This window comes from Arctopsyche grandis, chromosome 9, assembly GCF_051622035.1.
Source record: "Arctopsyche grandis isolate Sample6627 chromosome 9, ASM5162203v2, whole genome shotgun sequence".
NCBI classification, from domain to species: Eukaryota; Metazoa; Arthropoda; class Insecta; order Trichoptera; family Hydropsychidae; genus Arctopsyche; species Arctopsyche grandis.
This window is the reverse complement of record NC_135363.1, coordinates 21,846,987-21,863,787: the sequence shown is the minus strand read 5'-3', so window position 1 is coordinate 21,863,787 and position 16,801 is coordinate 21,846,987.

Sequence of the window (16,801 nt, the reverse complement as noted above, 5' to 3'; positions counted from 1 at the left end):
TGCAATTTCCTAGTGACATTTGTTTTGGACGTTTTATATAAATGATATCGATACAATATTTTTTATATAAATGATACAATATATTTTATTGTAAGTTTTAAATTATGTATTAATTCCTTAGATTTTAATATAAAATGTATATGAAATATATGTATATAGGTTATTGCTATTTATATTATGTACAACATGTAGCAGTTATGTAAGTTTATATTTATTTATTTAAAATACATGGGGAAGGCGGCAAAACCAATAGACCCATGGGGTTTGACTTATACAAATAATAATATAAAACCAAAAATATTCATAGCAATAATAAGATAAAAGACAAAGTAAACATGGAAAAAATACAAAATAATAGAAAGTACCAAAAAAGAAAATATCTGGAACGGTAACATAATAACTAAAAGAAAACGAAAATAAAGAAAAGATATTGGAAAAGAAGAATTACAAACATCTTTTAAATTTAAGAAATACAAATTGTTTTTAAAAATATTATGGTTTTTTGGATTTACTACATTCTTGGGAAGACTATTTCAAACTGAAACTAATGTACATATGTATCAATTATATTTCTGAAATAACATCTTATTTACATATATATACTAGACATTAAATTATTCAACGATTCATCTTTCAAACTAAACGGTGTTGATATAAAATATTCACGACTAAATTGCTAAAAATTTTGCATTGAAATGCTTTTTATTGTTCATATACTATGTATGTACATACATGTGTTCAGAATACATCTCATATTTATTGTAATAGTTGCCAATCTACTGATCATTATCTATTTTAAAATTTTATTTGTTTTTTTAAGTATTCATAGATTATGTTAATTATTTATTTATTTATTTATTTACAATTTCGCCATAATGAGATTACAGATTAGCTCCAAGTCGTCACTATGGCTACACAATAATGTAGCTCATAATTTCATACTGCATAATAGGAAAAAAAGTAAAAACCTATTCACAGTTCTCCTATAAGATGTATCTTTTTTTTATCCACAATATGTATATTTACAAAATGAGCAGAAGGTTTTATTCGTTTTTATTGAAGGACTACAAATTAATTTTCATCTTTTCAGTATAAATATTAATATCAGCTAGTTTAAGAGTTAAAAAATACGATGAATGGTTGATTGAAAATTGACTGGATGATTTAAAATCTGGGGTTTCCCCTGAAATACCCATGTATATGATTTGTAGAGATATTTTAACCCAAACCCAACCTAACTTACCACTTGTGATTGAAAAATCTGATGACGACAAACTATTATACTAATAATAATAATGAAACGATTTTAATTTCAATACTATTTTCACAATTTCTTTTTTTTTTTAATTCTAATGATATTCTTTCGTCCGTTCACACACTGGGCTATGGTAATTAAATATTAAATAACCATATATTAAATATGCATATAAAATTGCTATTCTTCACCCTTGTGAGCTTTGTTGGGGAAGTGCGGTGGCCGAGGGGTGGTACGAGGAATAAACGACGCGGATTACTTCTTTGCGAAATTTCCAGGTTTTTCAGTTTTCCTCTTGGTGGCGAAATCAAAGGAAAATCGCCCTCCTACAAGTCCAAGTTTTTCGCCCTTTGCAAATTGAATAATCAACGTGCGCAGCAGCCCCGCAGGCCACGGAAGTCCAAGCGCGAGAGAACAAAACACGAAATCGTTGTACGACATATACTCGTACGCGTTTACTCGTTTGAACATCTGTGAACCGCACAAAATGTGTAGGAAATTAAAAAATATATTTATATATAATATCGTTGAGCTAATTGAATAAGTGCCTACGATATATTTTAATATAAGCACATTTATACCGGTAATAAGTGTGTTGCGCGTACGTAGGTATACTCGTTTATTATTATATTACGTACATGTTGAGTGCATGCGATAGAATGAAAGGAGTCTTCAAAAATATATATATATATATTATATTTAAAAACTTTCTATAAGGAAAGTTTCTTTATTTGATCCGCATTTCACCCCCTCACTCCTTCTCTCAGCTCAGTTCTCCCCTTCCCCACCATCAATGCATCCACCGTACAAAGTTTTCGTTTATAAATTATTTTCATACGCTTCGTTAAGTCAATAAATATCTAATACACATGAGAAATATCCGATATAAGTATTTAAATACATTTATTTCTACAATATTTCCCTCTCAATAAATTAAAGTAATTATTTTAATACGATATTATGTACATACATACATATATTGCTTTCGAATTGAAGCTACGGTTATTAGTGGGCGCGATCTCTGAATATTTTTTTATGCTATGAAGGCCCAACCTTTTAATCCTTGGAAAAGTTATAACTATTCACCGGACCCAGAAGGTGCCGCGTATTGTTCAAAGGTTGTAAATGCATTGTTAAAGGTTTGCCGAACCTTTTTTACAAAGGATTTACAACAATGGAACAATGACTATCCTACCTCTAGTTATAACACTTATAACTAGTGGTAGGATAGCCAAGGTGCCGCTCATTGTTCCATTGTTGTAAATCCTTTGTAAAAAAGATTCGGCAAACCTTTAACAATGCATTTACAACATTTGAACAATACGCGGCACCCTCTGGGTCCGGGCTTTAGTTATAACTATACGTACGCTTGCAGTGGGAATCATCATCATCATCATCATCATCGTTTACAGCCATTCACCATCGTCTGTTGGATGAAGGCCTCTCCAACACGCCTCCATTCGTCTCTGTTTCGCACAACTCTCATACATCTTACTCCACACTTTCTTAAAATCTCATCCACCCATCTGCCTTGTGACCTTCCGTTCACCCTTTTACATACATTCTCTCGGGTACCATTCTAGCACTTCCTTTTCCCACCTTTTATCCCGTGACCCGCCCATTGCCTTTTCAATCTCTTAACTCTCGCCACTATGTACATATGTAGTAGGCAGGCCTTTTTAAAAGAAACGAATTCAACACACAATAATTACCTATCAATATTATATTCCTTTGATTTTTCACGTGATTTCGTCCCTGATATTTTAAATGTATACACATTACATATTTAACATCAAACGTGTGCAAGTACATATATTCGTCGATTGAATGCCACGTGCCGATTCTAAGAATTCTTCCCGAAAATATAAACATATCTATTGACTAAAAATTTCTACATTGAATGAGCGAACGAAATTTGTTCCAAGATTCAGTCTACCTTCTCTATATGAGCTTTGAGCGCGCTTATGTGGTTTTCAATTAAATATTTGGTGAAAAATATTATAATCCAGAAATTTACAACGAAGTTCGTCACTCTTTTCTTTGTAATACTGCATTATGTATATTTTTCGTAATTATTGTAGTAATTTTCGGCATTTTATAACCTTTGCTCTCCAAATAGCCTTTAACAACTTTTAATTTTGATAAGGCACTTATTGGCATATTATCTACTACGACAACTCTTGAGAGAATTTCTTCTAACGATTCTTTTTTTTTTAATTTTACCATAGTGGTCGGTTTCTCCATTTTATTTATTTTAAAATTTTCAACAACTACAACATCATCGTCATTCGACAATGAAACATTCAACGTATTATTATTTCTAAAATATCTTTTTCTGAAATCAAATTAAGATTTTTCCATATTATATTTTGCAAATTTTAATTGCAATTTTATAATTTACATGTTTTTATTTTGGTTTTATATGTTTTTTTTTTAATTTTCTTAAAATTATGTTCTATTAATTTTAATACACAATATTACATATTATTACAGTCAATATAATATTACAATCAAGGATAATTTTACCAAGAACAAATTTTCGATATTGACTCTTTCTTCGTTTGATATTTCTCACATATGCAATTTGATAATAGTAAACAATAAAGCATTGTTTCCATACTGCACATAACGAAAAGTATTCTTGTAAGAAAAGTATTGGTAAAATTTATACGGACACATTCATGTCTAACGTAGCGTAGACGTAACAACGAGTGACATCAGTAACCGATAAAATCTATTCATACAATACAGCAGTGCATGCAACCATATCGTATCAAGGAAAACCGGTTTTCTTTGGCAATTGTGTTAATATTAACGCGCGACGTGACGTCACAGTAGCGAGTGCACGCGTATATGAATATTGTCGGAAACGTCACATTGTGGCAATATTAACTCGACGATACGACGCAAGCAATATTACGCTATATTCTAGCACTTTTTAATGTATGCATATGTAAGCCAATTTTGTCAACGTGCTGAAACCGTGAGGTCCTGGATAGTATGAATAGAAACTGTCGTTTACATGAACTGCTGTGCTGTGCTGTAACCGTGAACTGCTGAATAGTATGAATAGACCTTGAGACTTGTTCTTGATCACTTTTATTGTACTGATTCATTGATGCTTTTGATTTAACAACTAATCTAATAATCAAATATATGAGCCGTTACATTTTATTATTAGATCCTTGCACTCGTTTACATTATCTCGGGTAACATTCGAGCATTTCTTTCGTCCATCTATCGTCCGCTCTTCTAGCTACGGGACCCGCCATTTCAATCTCTTTACCCTCCTCATTATATCCACTACCCTTGTCATACTTCTCACCCACGTATTCCGTTTATTAAATAAACCCGTATTTATAATACATATACGAGCCATTATACTTGAAAGTGGCATAAGTCCAATTTTCAGTTCCAAAAACACTATTCCTGTTTGAATTCATTCACAAATTGTTATCACTTATTTTCATTTGTTATGTCCAGAATCTCGGAACAACAGAATAAAAGTATTACAGGCCACCAGTATTATTAAATATCGTTAAACGCTAAGCATTATATTTAATGTTTTGCGAAATATTTCTCGAAATTAATAAAAGTGGACTTATGCCACTTTCAACTATAACGACTCGTATAGAAAAAACTTATTTACAGTAGTTTCTATTTGTCTTATTAAGTTCCCATCGAACTTTGAATGTAATGATAATAAAGAAAAAAAAATTTAAAACCTTTAGTTTTGACCAAATTATGAATTGTTACCATTAGTTCTCGAATGCAATGTGAATATACGACAGCTTTCCACAGTTCTTATTGGAATTGTATCGGAATAATTTTCCGATGTTTTCCGAACCGAATGGTTATTTTTTGTTTTCTGATTAGCATCACAATTCACGACTGACGTCGCTGAGATGAGAATCTGTATCGTCCTCTAACCAAAACAATTCAATGTGAATATCGAGCTTTCTACATCGATAGGGTGTACGTCAGTTCGGGGGTTGTCATCCGGATCCGGTTGTTTTTCCGACGTCATTTGAATACACTGGTGCTTCTTTTTTTCTTTAAACAGTGAGATAGCAATCAGGTGGTGGCTGTCGCGTCCAGGCGTTCCCTCCCCGGGCGCCCCTGGAGGCCCCCGGGGTGAGCTGCGCCCCTCGCCTGGCGCCCCTTAGTTCTCGCTCAACCATAGTGAGCCCAGGCCACCCATACACCCTAAAAAAAACCACCCCCACAACAAACTCAACTCTTTCGATTCGATCTACGCGTACGAATCCGGTTCCACAGGTGATACAATCAAAAAACTGTTTACCAAATTACCAAGTTCAAACGCAAAACTACATACGTGATAGCTTACAATTTCTTGAAAAAATAAAACCAATTGAAAATTGATGTTTAACAAATAATTAATTATTTAATTTTCTTGTACGTTTGCTTTGTAAACATCATTAAAATTACCACTAGTTTAATTTATCATGATTATTTTCGAAACTTTATAGAAAATTTCATACATTAGTTCATCTTTGACAAATACTGCTACTGATTTCATGTAAATATGATATATCACCGAGACAATTAATAATTGTTGTTGCAAAGAATTATACTTGGTCTATATGATGTAAATATTATATTATTGCCATGTAATTGGTAATACACGGAAAAATAATTAAATATTTATAAGTAATATTTAGTTTAATATGTAAAACTACAATTCGATTTTAATGTAACCGGGCATTCAAACGGCGTACACTCTTAGATAAAATAATCAAATGAAATTACCTAACATTTATGCATTCTTTAACTTTGATATTCCGCGCTTGTATCTTGCAGGGTTTATCAATCTGACGGTTTTAAAATATATTGATTTAATCATAGATATGTTTTTAGCATATAATGTGTGTGTGTATGTATGTTTGAATGTGTGGAAATCATATGTTTTTTGTTTACATAACGATCGAATGGGGAGTGAGCGATAAAAACGATGACAACTTGGTACGGGGATAGAGGGTTGAAAGGAAATGAAATAAATCTAAGGGATGTGGAAAAAATACACAAAAAATAATGAATGGATGATGAGTATTAGACAAGATTACTGCAATGAAAATGAAAATAAGGCAATAAAATGTTATCAAGTCTTTTGTTCTCCTTGTTTCTGAGGAATGCGATTATGAAAAAGTATTAATAAATAGCAATTGGATTATTTAAATCAAGGTTTTATGTGAAATATTTCCAATCACTTAATCATTTTTCAAACTATTTTTTCTTTTATAACTACATGTATATATACATATATGTACGTATATTATATATCTTCTTTCCCATCAAAATAAATTGAAAAACCGCTATTTTTTCCCCTAGTTCTTAAAATACTAATTGTCACATGAATATTTATTGAAAAGTGATAAAGACAGGTTTAAAATTTGTGTAGGTTTTAGGTATTAGTATTACATACATACATATATAACGTTGTTACTTTAACGCGGCAAATACTTTTATTTTATTAATGGTAACAATATACTCAAAGTGTTGCATGTGACGTGCTCGTGGTTTCCAGCTAAGATGGGTGTATCTTTATGTCATTATTAATTCGCATGATTTTCGTTTCTCCTACATTTCACAAATATCTTAATCAACGTTATCGATCACAGTTAAACCTATGTATGTCAATACAATGATTTAAGCCATAGCATAGATTATGCATGCTAGCGTTTTTTACATATGCAAAACTATCTAAACAATACAAAAAATTCCGCGTGTTTTCGCCCTAAGTCTCTTTCTGAAAGATTCGAATGTCTGTCGGAATTATTTTAGTGGTGGTTGTAAATATTACACTATTTATGTTTTGGAAAATTTTATACGAATTCAAACGCTTTTCATTTTCAGTTGCAAAATGAACGTATGTAAATTTGATATAATTTTTTGAATCGTATTATACATCGCAACTGTTACAAATATGTATAAATATGTGCAATCCCCGAATAAGTCGACGCGGCGCACATCAATTCAGACCCGGTTCTTTGAGATTCAAATACTGTCGCAGACTCTTCGTAAGACACTACGGCCAGAGTCTAGCCAAGTGTAGCTTGACATCCCCTGGTTCGCGGGCCAGAGAACGCTAAATTAATTTGGCCGGGCCCGCTAAACAATGCCGGGCGTCGCACTAATGGAAGTCGTTTCAAAAAATTGCCTCCGCTCATTTTTTTACGTGCTCGTTCATCGCCCGCCACCCCCGCAGTACCCCCCCATTGGACCGGGAACTTCGCCACCCTCTTTCCACCCACCGCCCCCCCATCCTCAAAGACCGGGCAAGGGTGGAGAGGGCGACCGTCCCGCTCGCGCTCTCCCAAGCAATTATACGCCCGTCCCCCTCGCGAGGGCGAGGATTACTCTCTTTAAATTTTAAAATTCCGCATACCGACCGCCCCACATTCCGACCACCCCAAGAACCTCCCAACCGCCCACTCTAACCCTAAGAAGAGCGAGAACGCGTTACTCAAAGGTAGGAGAGATGAGGGGGGGGGTAAAGAATACGCAAACCTGCTTATTTTTTCATGCAGCGCGCGGGGGGTACCCAAAAGACTGAAGGGGGGGGGGTTGAAAAAGACCCCACCGCTCTAGGGTGATGGTGAGGGGGAGAAGTGGGGCATGAGGGGATGGTAGTGATGTAAGAAATTACTTTGAGAAGCTAATTGGGAGAATCGAAGAAGAAAAGATTGCCAGGAGCCAACTTCGAAAACAAACAAACTTTTCAAAAAATACGCCAAAGAAAATAAAATAAAAAAAATAAACGATAAATCTACGCGTAAGAGAGATTAAAACGACTCCTAATTTCTGCCGCGGAAACCAGACAAAAAAAAACTCCAAAAATTTTTCCTCTCATACTCACCCCCCCCCCCCTCCCTTTCGCAGCCTCCCGCTCCACTTTAACATACTTTTTTCCGCTGTAAGCGCTTCCGTTCTGTAATTTCTGTATATCGAATTACGTCAAAATCTCACCCCCGCACTCCCTCACGGCATTGTATGGGCGCGGAATTAAAAGTGCGTACGCTAATTGCGTCCAAAGTTCCGGATGGGCGGGTCTCGTGTCGAATGCGAGTTTAGAAAGACGAACTTAATCAAAGAAGACGAAGAACAAGTAGGTTTTGCGTTAAAAAAGGTTGAACACTTCTGCGTGCGAGTAAAAAAAAGCTCTTAGTATAAATTAAGTTCGCCTCTGGCGAAGCCGTGCACTCAAATAAAACAATGGCGTGTAGTTTGCATGTCAAAGCGATATCAGAGCCGTTCGCCATACTTACTTAACTTGTATGTCCTCTGTGGCACGATTTAATGGGACGTCTTGGGTCAAAATCGTAACTGAAATAATCAATACATCCCAAATTATCCACGTGAACAAAATTATAATTTTCCGAATGAATTCACCCGCTCAAATTGCATCGGTCTTGAATATAATTCGATTTGTCTCTCGATGAACCTTCAATCAAAATGATATCCACTTACATGCAGTACTCGCAACAGTGCCATTACACTATAAAAGTAATGGGGGGAAAGTCATGTAATACATATACATATACCAACAGTTATTGGTACTATAACTAAATTTTATAAATTTACTTTTATGTACATTGTAAAAAAAAATCACAAAGTTGCAGTACCAATTAGATTAGTTGTATTGATTAGAACTCCGTATGTAAATGATTATGTTGTATGTATAATATGTACATATTTGTCTTAAAATGAACAATTTTACGTATCCTTACAGATGGTACAGTTCAAGTGTACATTTCGTTCGTTCATGGTCATACCAGTTTGTTCATACACGAACCAATCTGGCCAGTTATATTGAACACAAAATAACAAATTGACAAACTAACTATTTTGTTCGTGCACAAACTATCCGGCCTAAGTTTAAAGTATTCTCAATCATTTGTCCGATCCTTTATTTTGTATGCTCGCCCTGGGTTGCAATATTTTTAAATTAAGCGGGAAACAAGAATTATAGCGACGTTGTAATGTAGTTTGTATAAGTTTTCTCTTTTAAATATTTTGTGTTTGGACATCTTAAAGGTCAAAAGTCTTGACAACTAATAGTTATGCGACACCTGGTGAGTATATTTGAAGCTTTTGATTGAAAGCCAATAAAGTTCGTGTATAGACAAACTATAATAGTATATTCATAGTGAATACTTAGACCAAAATATAGACAAAAGAAATTGTACAAAACATTACAGTTAATTTCCGATTGGAAATCAATACATTTAAAATTAATAAAAAATATGCATATCACTTTCCATAATATAATTATCCATTTCTGATAGTATATTTATCACAATGATGTACATATGTAGTTATCTGTTCAAAAATAATGATAATCAGTAAAAAACAAAATAGCCTCTCATAATGTACGGATTCATTTTTTTTTTCAATTTCAACGAAATAATAGTTTCTATATGGGGATTCATATGTGTGTATACATACATATTATATATTGCTTAAAACGGCATTTCTTTGAAATTTCCTATGGCAAGGATACCAATCCTTTTTGAAGTTGGGAACTATTTTTTATACAAATTTTCTTGGCGATCGACTTAAATTAAGAATCTTAGAACTTATGTTGGTTTTTTTTTATTATTACGAGTTAAAAATATTCACTTTAAAAGGCAAAATACCAAAATATTTTTTTAATTTTCGTAATTCTTTTTATGTAGAAATGTATCACAGACATACTGTAAATATAATTATTTTTCTGTATTCAATACATTCAATTTATAAGAAGATTTTTTTTGATTTTTAAATGCTTTTTATTATTACGAAATTATGTTCACAATACATCTTATATCTATTTTAATAGCTACTGATCTACTGATCATTTTCTATTTTACAATTTAATTTAATTTGGTTAGTAATCACAGTATTATATTATTCAAATGTTAATCTAAAGCATAATAGGAAAAAGAGCTCAAAAACCTATTTACAATCCTTATAAATGTTCATAATACATCTAATACATAATATTAATTAAAGACTCTCTAAAGTTGATGACCTAAAGCAGATTGTGTTTAGGTAATCTGTGTTTATACCTGAAGGGTATAGACATTTTGTTGTAATCACCGAGACTCTTCACAAGTGTGTTAGTATGGTTAGTAGTGATTCTGTCATAGAATCTACTGGTTAGTTTGTTAGTAATGTCTGTAACAAACGGAATATTATATATGGCATGCAGTTTTTTCAGGTTAGTATATATGGGTGTATTATAAATTATTTTTAGGGATTTATTTTGTATTACTTGGAGCTTGGTAAGAAGATTTAAATTTTGTCAACGTTACGTTATTTTGCGATTCAACAACTGTAATTCTGAATTTCCCACACCCGTTGGAAAAATCATCGCGATGGTTTTTGCTAACACTTTGGATATTATTTTCATTCATATTTGAAATTGCAAATTTTATGAATCTCATTAAAGTCAGTATGGATCTTATTAAATTCATGGAATATTTTTTTTGTTTTAAACGCCATTACTTTTTTGAAGATATGTCGCATTATTATCCTTTCTCAAAATTAAAAATGTTCTTATTTCAGGCAATATACATATGTATCTCGAAACCTAACAAAAACATATTCTTTGCTACACTACCTTACTTCATTGTGAAAACTACTTCCAAAATAATTTTAAATTTTCTTTTCTGAAAAGCTTCACATGTAATAGAATTGATTATTTTTTATATTTTATTTTAAAATATCGAAATCATTCTTATTTTCAAAATTCATTGTAGTTGAGACCTACCAAATGTTGCTCCGCGATCGACCGATTGGAAACACTTGGCTTATAGCATATTAATAATATAATAAATAATCCTTTAAGCATTGCTTTTTTTATCACATGAACTGGCAAGTTTACTATCTGGAGTGAAAACTTTGTCTGTGTTTGTTTAGATTTTGCTATGTCTTAAAATAACGGACGTAATAAATAGACGATTCAATATTTAACCATGAGCAGACCGTTATCATTCTATAATTTTGATAATTACTATATATGTATGTATATGTTCAAAAGCAAACAAAATGGGAGATTGTAGGCACCCACGCTCAATCCGAAAACAATAATTATAACAAAGAAAATTATTGCCGCGCGGAAGAGGTTGAGAAAGAAGTAGAAAACCACCCGATCCCAAACCATCAAATTTTACCCACCCCCCCCCCCCCTCCCCCACCGCCCAACTCAAAGTCCACGTCTACTGTTTTCTTTTTTTTTCTTATATATTTTTTCCCTTTTAGTACACTCCGTATCCCTTTCGTTCGCGCAGTCATATCGCGCATAAAAAAGCCGCCGCGAATATCAGATATGCTCCTTCCTTCCTTCCACGCTTCCTTCCACTCATTTCGGCTTGTGCTTCCCCTTTGGCAGCCCCCGACCCCCATCCCTGAGGAGAATTCTCCTTTTTCACCCTTTCTCTGCCGTGTTGTATTCGCGAGCTATCCTCATGCATTTTTATGTGCTCCTTTTTTTATACGAGTTTAAAGAAGGGTGTTCGTTTCACCCCATCGCGACCACCCCAACCCCATCCCCATAGGGAGGGAAAGCTCACGACGGAACGGGCGGTGGGTGAGCTTTTTTTTATTTTGATAACTAGGGAAGAATTGGATTGTTTTTTTTTTTAATATTCATTAGATGCTCTTAGTATTTTTCTTCGAACGTTTTTGCGAGGAGATTCACTATATAAATACCAGTTCTATTTTTTCTTTTTTCACATTTTTATTGTTTAGTAGAACAAATTTTTTCGTTGTATATTTTCGTTCAATATCACTGTATAATTTGGCGAAGTTAAAAAATAATAAAATTTATACTTCCTAGCGATTTATATTATATTAAATATAAGTTCGTCGTAAAAGCTCCCCAAATATGTAAATCCGATTTAATTCAAATAACTTTTTTTTATTGCATGGCATAAAAGTTTATGGAATATATGTAGTAAAATAATACGTTCTGCAATGATGATGATAATAATACATAGATTTGATAATATTGATTGTAAAATTTTGCAATATTATTTGCTTTTAAATAAAATAATAAAAGTAAACCCTTTTTGTAAATGTATATGGATTGAGGACCAACATGAGATTTAGAATTGGTCTCTGAGGTAATTTTAAGCTTTGCGCACATACGCTACAAAGTAAACATCGCGTGCCATATAATTTTCTTACAAATATTCTATCAAAAGAAAATTTACATTATTCATAGAGATATAGAAATACCCATATATATAGGTAAAATGTGTGCAGAATCGTTTCGGACAGTTATTCAAACAATGATTATTCGAAGTAGGCAATACCCAATTTAGATCTCAACAAAATGTGGCATAATCATAATTATAAATATATCTACATAGTTACATATTTATAATGTCGTCTTTATTTCATCTTTACAATAAAAATCAGAAGTATTCTTCGAAGGAAACTCCAATAATTTTTACTGTCATGTGGGATAATATCATTAAAGATTTGCTTTAATTATTTCCGAAAAAAATCCTGTCTTCAACATCAAGTAAAGAAGGAGGAATAAAAATAATGAGGATGTCCATATTTTGTTTAATAAAATACATATATACATACATACATACATATGTATATGCACCCACTCATATATATGAACTCATATCAGATATTGAACCTCATCAATTATTTTAGAAACATTACATTGTTACACATACTAAAACTGTGAACATTTCATGTTGACAATGTAAATTTTTCACAGCAAAATAGATCAGTGGTTAGCGTGTAATGATTTCGATTCTGTGGTCACGGGTTCTATCACTGGCTTTGTTGCTGGCTAGACCTTTGTTATGTGACTCCATGGTCGTTCGTTTCTTTCCAGAGTTTGCCGATTTATCTGATTTTATTAAGGTGATCTCAGCAAATTTGCAAACCTGTCCTATTTCTCCAAAACATTTGAGCTTACAGCATCTCACAATTTATCGATATTTAAAATGTATCAATAGATGTCTCTGTGATGTCTTTAATTGGCCTTGAATGATAGTTATGTACAATGTTGACAATAGATTTCTTGTTAATGAAAATGGGTGTACATATATCTGTAAAAATCAATGAATAAATAAAATAGCATGCGTTAGAAAATGTACGTAAGAGTAATTAATGTTATAAAATCATTTTGTTAATTACACTTTTTTCTTATTATCATCCAGAGTAACTTTTTTTTAAATTTTTAGTGATATTTTTTTTAATTACTACAAACTTCAAGCGTAAATTAATAGTGATAAAACTTTCCAATTTCATAGACGTTTTCATCAGTCATTTATCTTCTTATGGCGTGCCCGATTCTCAATTTCGGAATTAATTTATGGTAAGAACACCTTATCCTGAAGTTATGGTAAATCAGATAAATTGGAAAACCCTAATAGGAAACGATCGTCTTGAAATCAGAAATATCCAAGTCTGACCAGCAGCATTTAAGATAATACTCGGAATAAATTATTTTCAATTGAGGTCAGCTCAGAGGATCAAACCCGGCGCCCAATGTTACTAGCTCCTCTAATGCTCTCAGGAAGGGCATTGTATATTTGAACACCTCTATGGAAAACACCTCCTGCAGTTTTTGCTTTCTTAACTCTACCTATAATTAAATTATTATTTCTAGTTTTATAATTATGTATGTACATATATCTCTATTCCTAACTATATGATTATTAAAATATTTGGGTAATAGATTCTTATCTAGTTTATATGTCACAGTGAAATTATATTTCAAGCAAAAATATATTTCCACCGATGTTTCAGTGAAATTTTTACCAACCAGTTACATTTTCGCTGCTTGAATTGGTGAAAATATTTTTTCAAGGGTGAAAATATATTTTCACTTGAAATATCCTTTCACTGTAACATATGTATGTGTATACAAATTTCAAAGTGCTTAATTTAAGACTATTTCTAATATCCAACCATTTCAATTAATCTAACATACTACTAACATTCTTACGTTTCCTCACATTACACGCATTGCTCTATTCTACACTTTCTGCAGTTTATCAATACACAATCCACTAAATAGATTGAGCACTGTAGCGCAATATACAGTATGAGGCCGTATAATACAATTATATATTAATATTTTACTTTTAATAAATTTCTTAACCTACAAAGTACACCAACTTTTTTTGCCATTTTTTTAATAATATAATCTACGTGCATTGTTGCATTATTGGTAAAGGCACTTAATAAACAATTTATTTATTATTAAAATATTTAATACATATGTATATATCATGAAAATACATACATATTAAATACAAATAGTAGAACTATACTATACGGTTCGCACATGGTTGTCGCAAACTACCATAGTAACAAGAATAGAGAAAATAATCAAGAATATAATTTGATCACGATGGAAAAATAATAAAAAAGAAAGTGCACAAATTCATTTGTACAAAAAAAGAATATAAATCATAATATGTAATTGTAAAAATACATATTAAATACAAATAATATAAACAAACTACATAAAGCGCCACATGTCAAATGATTCTAGGATAATAAACCATCAAATATTGAATTGAAAAACAAATAAAAAAAGCATTTATTTAATTTTTAAATTCTGAAAGAAATTCTAATATATAAAAACAAAATATCGGAGCAGTATAAATTTTCGTGCTCCGGCTCCGCTCCTGCTCCGTGCTAAAACTCGTTGCTCCACTGCTCCGCGCTCCTGCTCCACGCTCCGCACCAGATCCCAGCTTATAACTAGAGTTAGGACCGGAAGCATGCTTTTTCCAGGAAACAGGGCGTTTTGATAATAGTGAACCATTTTTTGTGGGTTAAAGCATCCTGGTTGCCTAAGTCTGGTTATAAACCAGAGACTGACGGACAAGATGCTCGACGGCTAAAAAAAATGGTTCACTATTGTCAATTTCTATTGTCAGCCATTTTTTTGTTCCCCTACTTTATCACAATGGACAATGGAGAGGTCTATTGCTATTTTATGGCGGCGATTCGACCGCCGATCTCTGTTTATATCAGTTAGGGCGAAGACACAGTGATGAACGGCACATCGTGTGCATGGCTCCTCGCCGTGGGTGGTCTCTTAAATTTCTTCAAATATGGGATACACCGTTATCAATCACTGTCAAGCAAGGATAAATACAAGCATACAATTTGACCGAAAAAAGTCCAGAGAGTCATTGTGGGGCGGGGCGTGCTGGACGTTCCATGAATGCCCGGCAAGGCACTGAATGCAGTGGCGTAGCCAGGATTTTGTCAAGAGGGGGGTTTTGACAGAAAAAAAGGCAAAATAAGTTAATTAATATAAAATCACAACATATAAAAATAAAGTAAATACGTAATAAAAATATAGTATGAACAAAATTCAAATAAAATAAAAATAATGAATACTTTAAAAAATTACGAAATTCACAGATCCAATCTTCGCGTCTTTATTTATTTATTTATTTTATTTTATTTATTGAAAAATCAACAGACAGGATGTACATAGATATGTATAAAAAAACAAATAGTAAATAAATAATATATGTAACATCCGAGTCCAATAATAGATTTTTACAAAAATGAAAAAGATAAATATAAGGAAAACAAATTAAAAAGTAAAGAATAAAGGCATGACAAAATATGTAGAACATTGCATAATTAAACTATAGTATTAAAATATTTGGAAAAGGTTATAAAATAGAATATAAGAAGACATTGAAATTTACAAATATAAAACAAATGAAAAAGGTAAATACAAAATAAACAAATGAAAAGGAAAATTTATTTATTGTAAACATATCTAATATTTTTTCTGCACTAACATTTATATCCCTATGAATATTTAATAAAGCAAGTAGTGTGGAAAAGCTCCGTTCACTTGTGGCTGTTGTCACCGGAAGTGTTGCTAGAATTTAAGTTGCTAGAAGTATGTAAATATTGGGGAATATTGAAGGATTGCAAATTGCAATTGCAGCTAGTACGTTTTTTGGTCGATTTTCACTAGTACTTATATATTGTCACCACATTTCCAACTATCCAGATAGAATGCAAGGCCCACAAAATATATATTGGTTGTAAATTTCCCCCAAAGTCTTTATTTTTTAAAACACTTGACGGTTGAGAGCTTTTTCCATTAGGAAGCAAACATTGGAAATTTTCAAGTATATATTTTTATGTCCTAAAAATCTATCATGGATTTGTGATAAAAAACTATCCAAAAATGATACAAACGATTAAATAACCCCGCCAAGGGGGGGGGGTCCAGACCCCCCGGACCCCCCCCCCCTTCGCTACGTCACTGACTGAATGGCACTCATAATTTCTTTCGCGTGTTTAAAAGTATCTAAAAAACCACGTGCCATATTCACCGCTTTGTGATTTCGCCCTCACTTTATCCACACTATCTCATATGTAGAGGTAGGACCGGAAGCGTGCTTTTTCAAGGAAATAGGGCAAACTACAAAGCTAGAGAGCATAAAAAAGGTTCATCATTTATTTATTTATTTATTTATTTATTTATTTTAAACAGACCATTGTGGCATAACAGGAATTCCTAAAGCG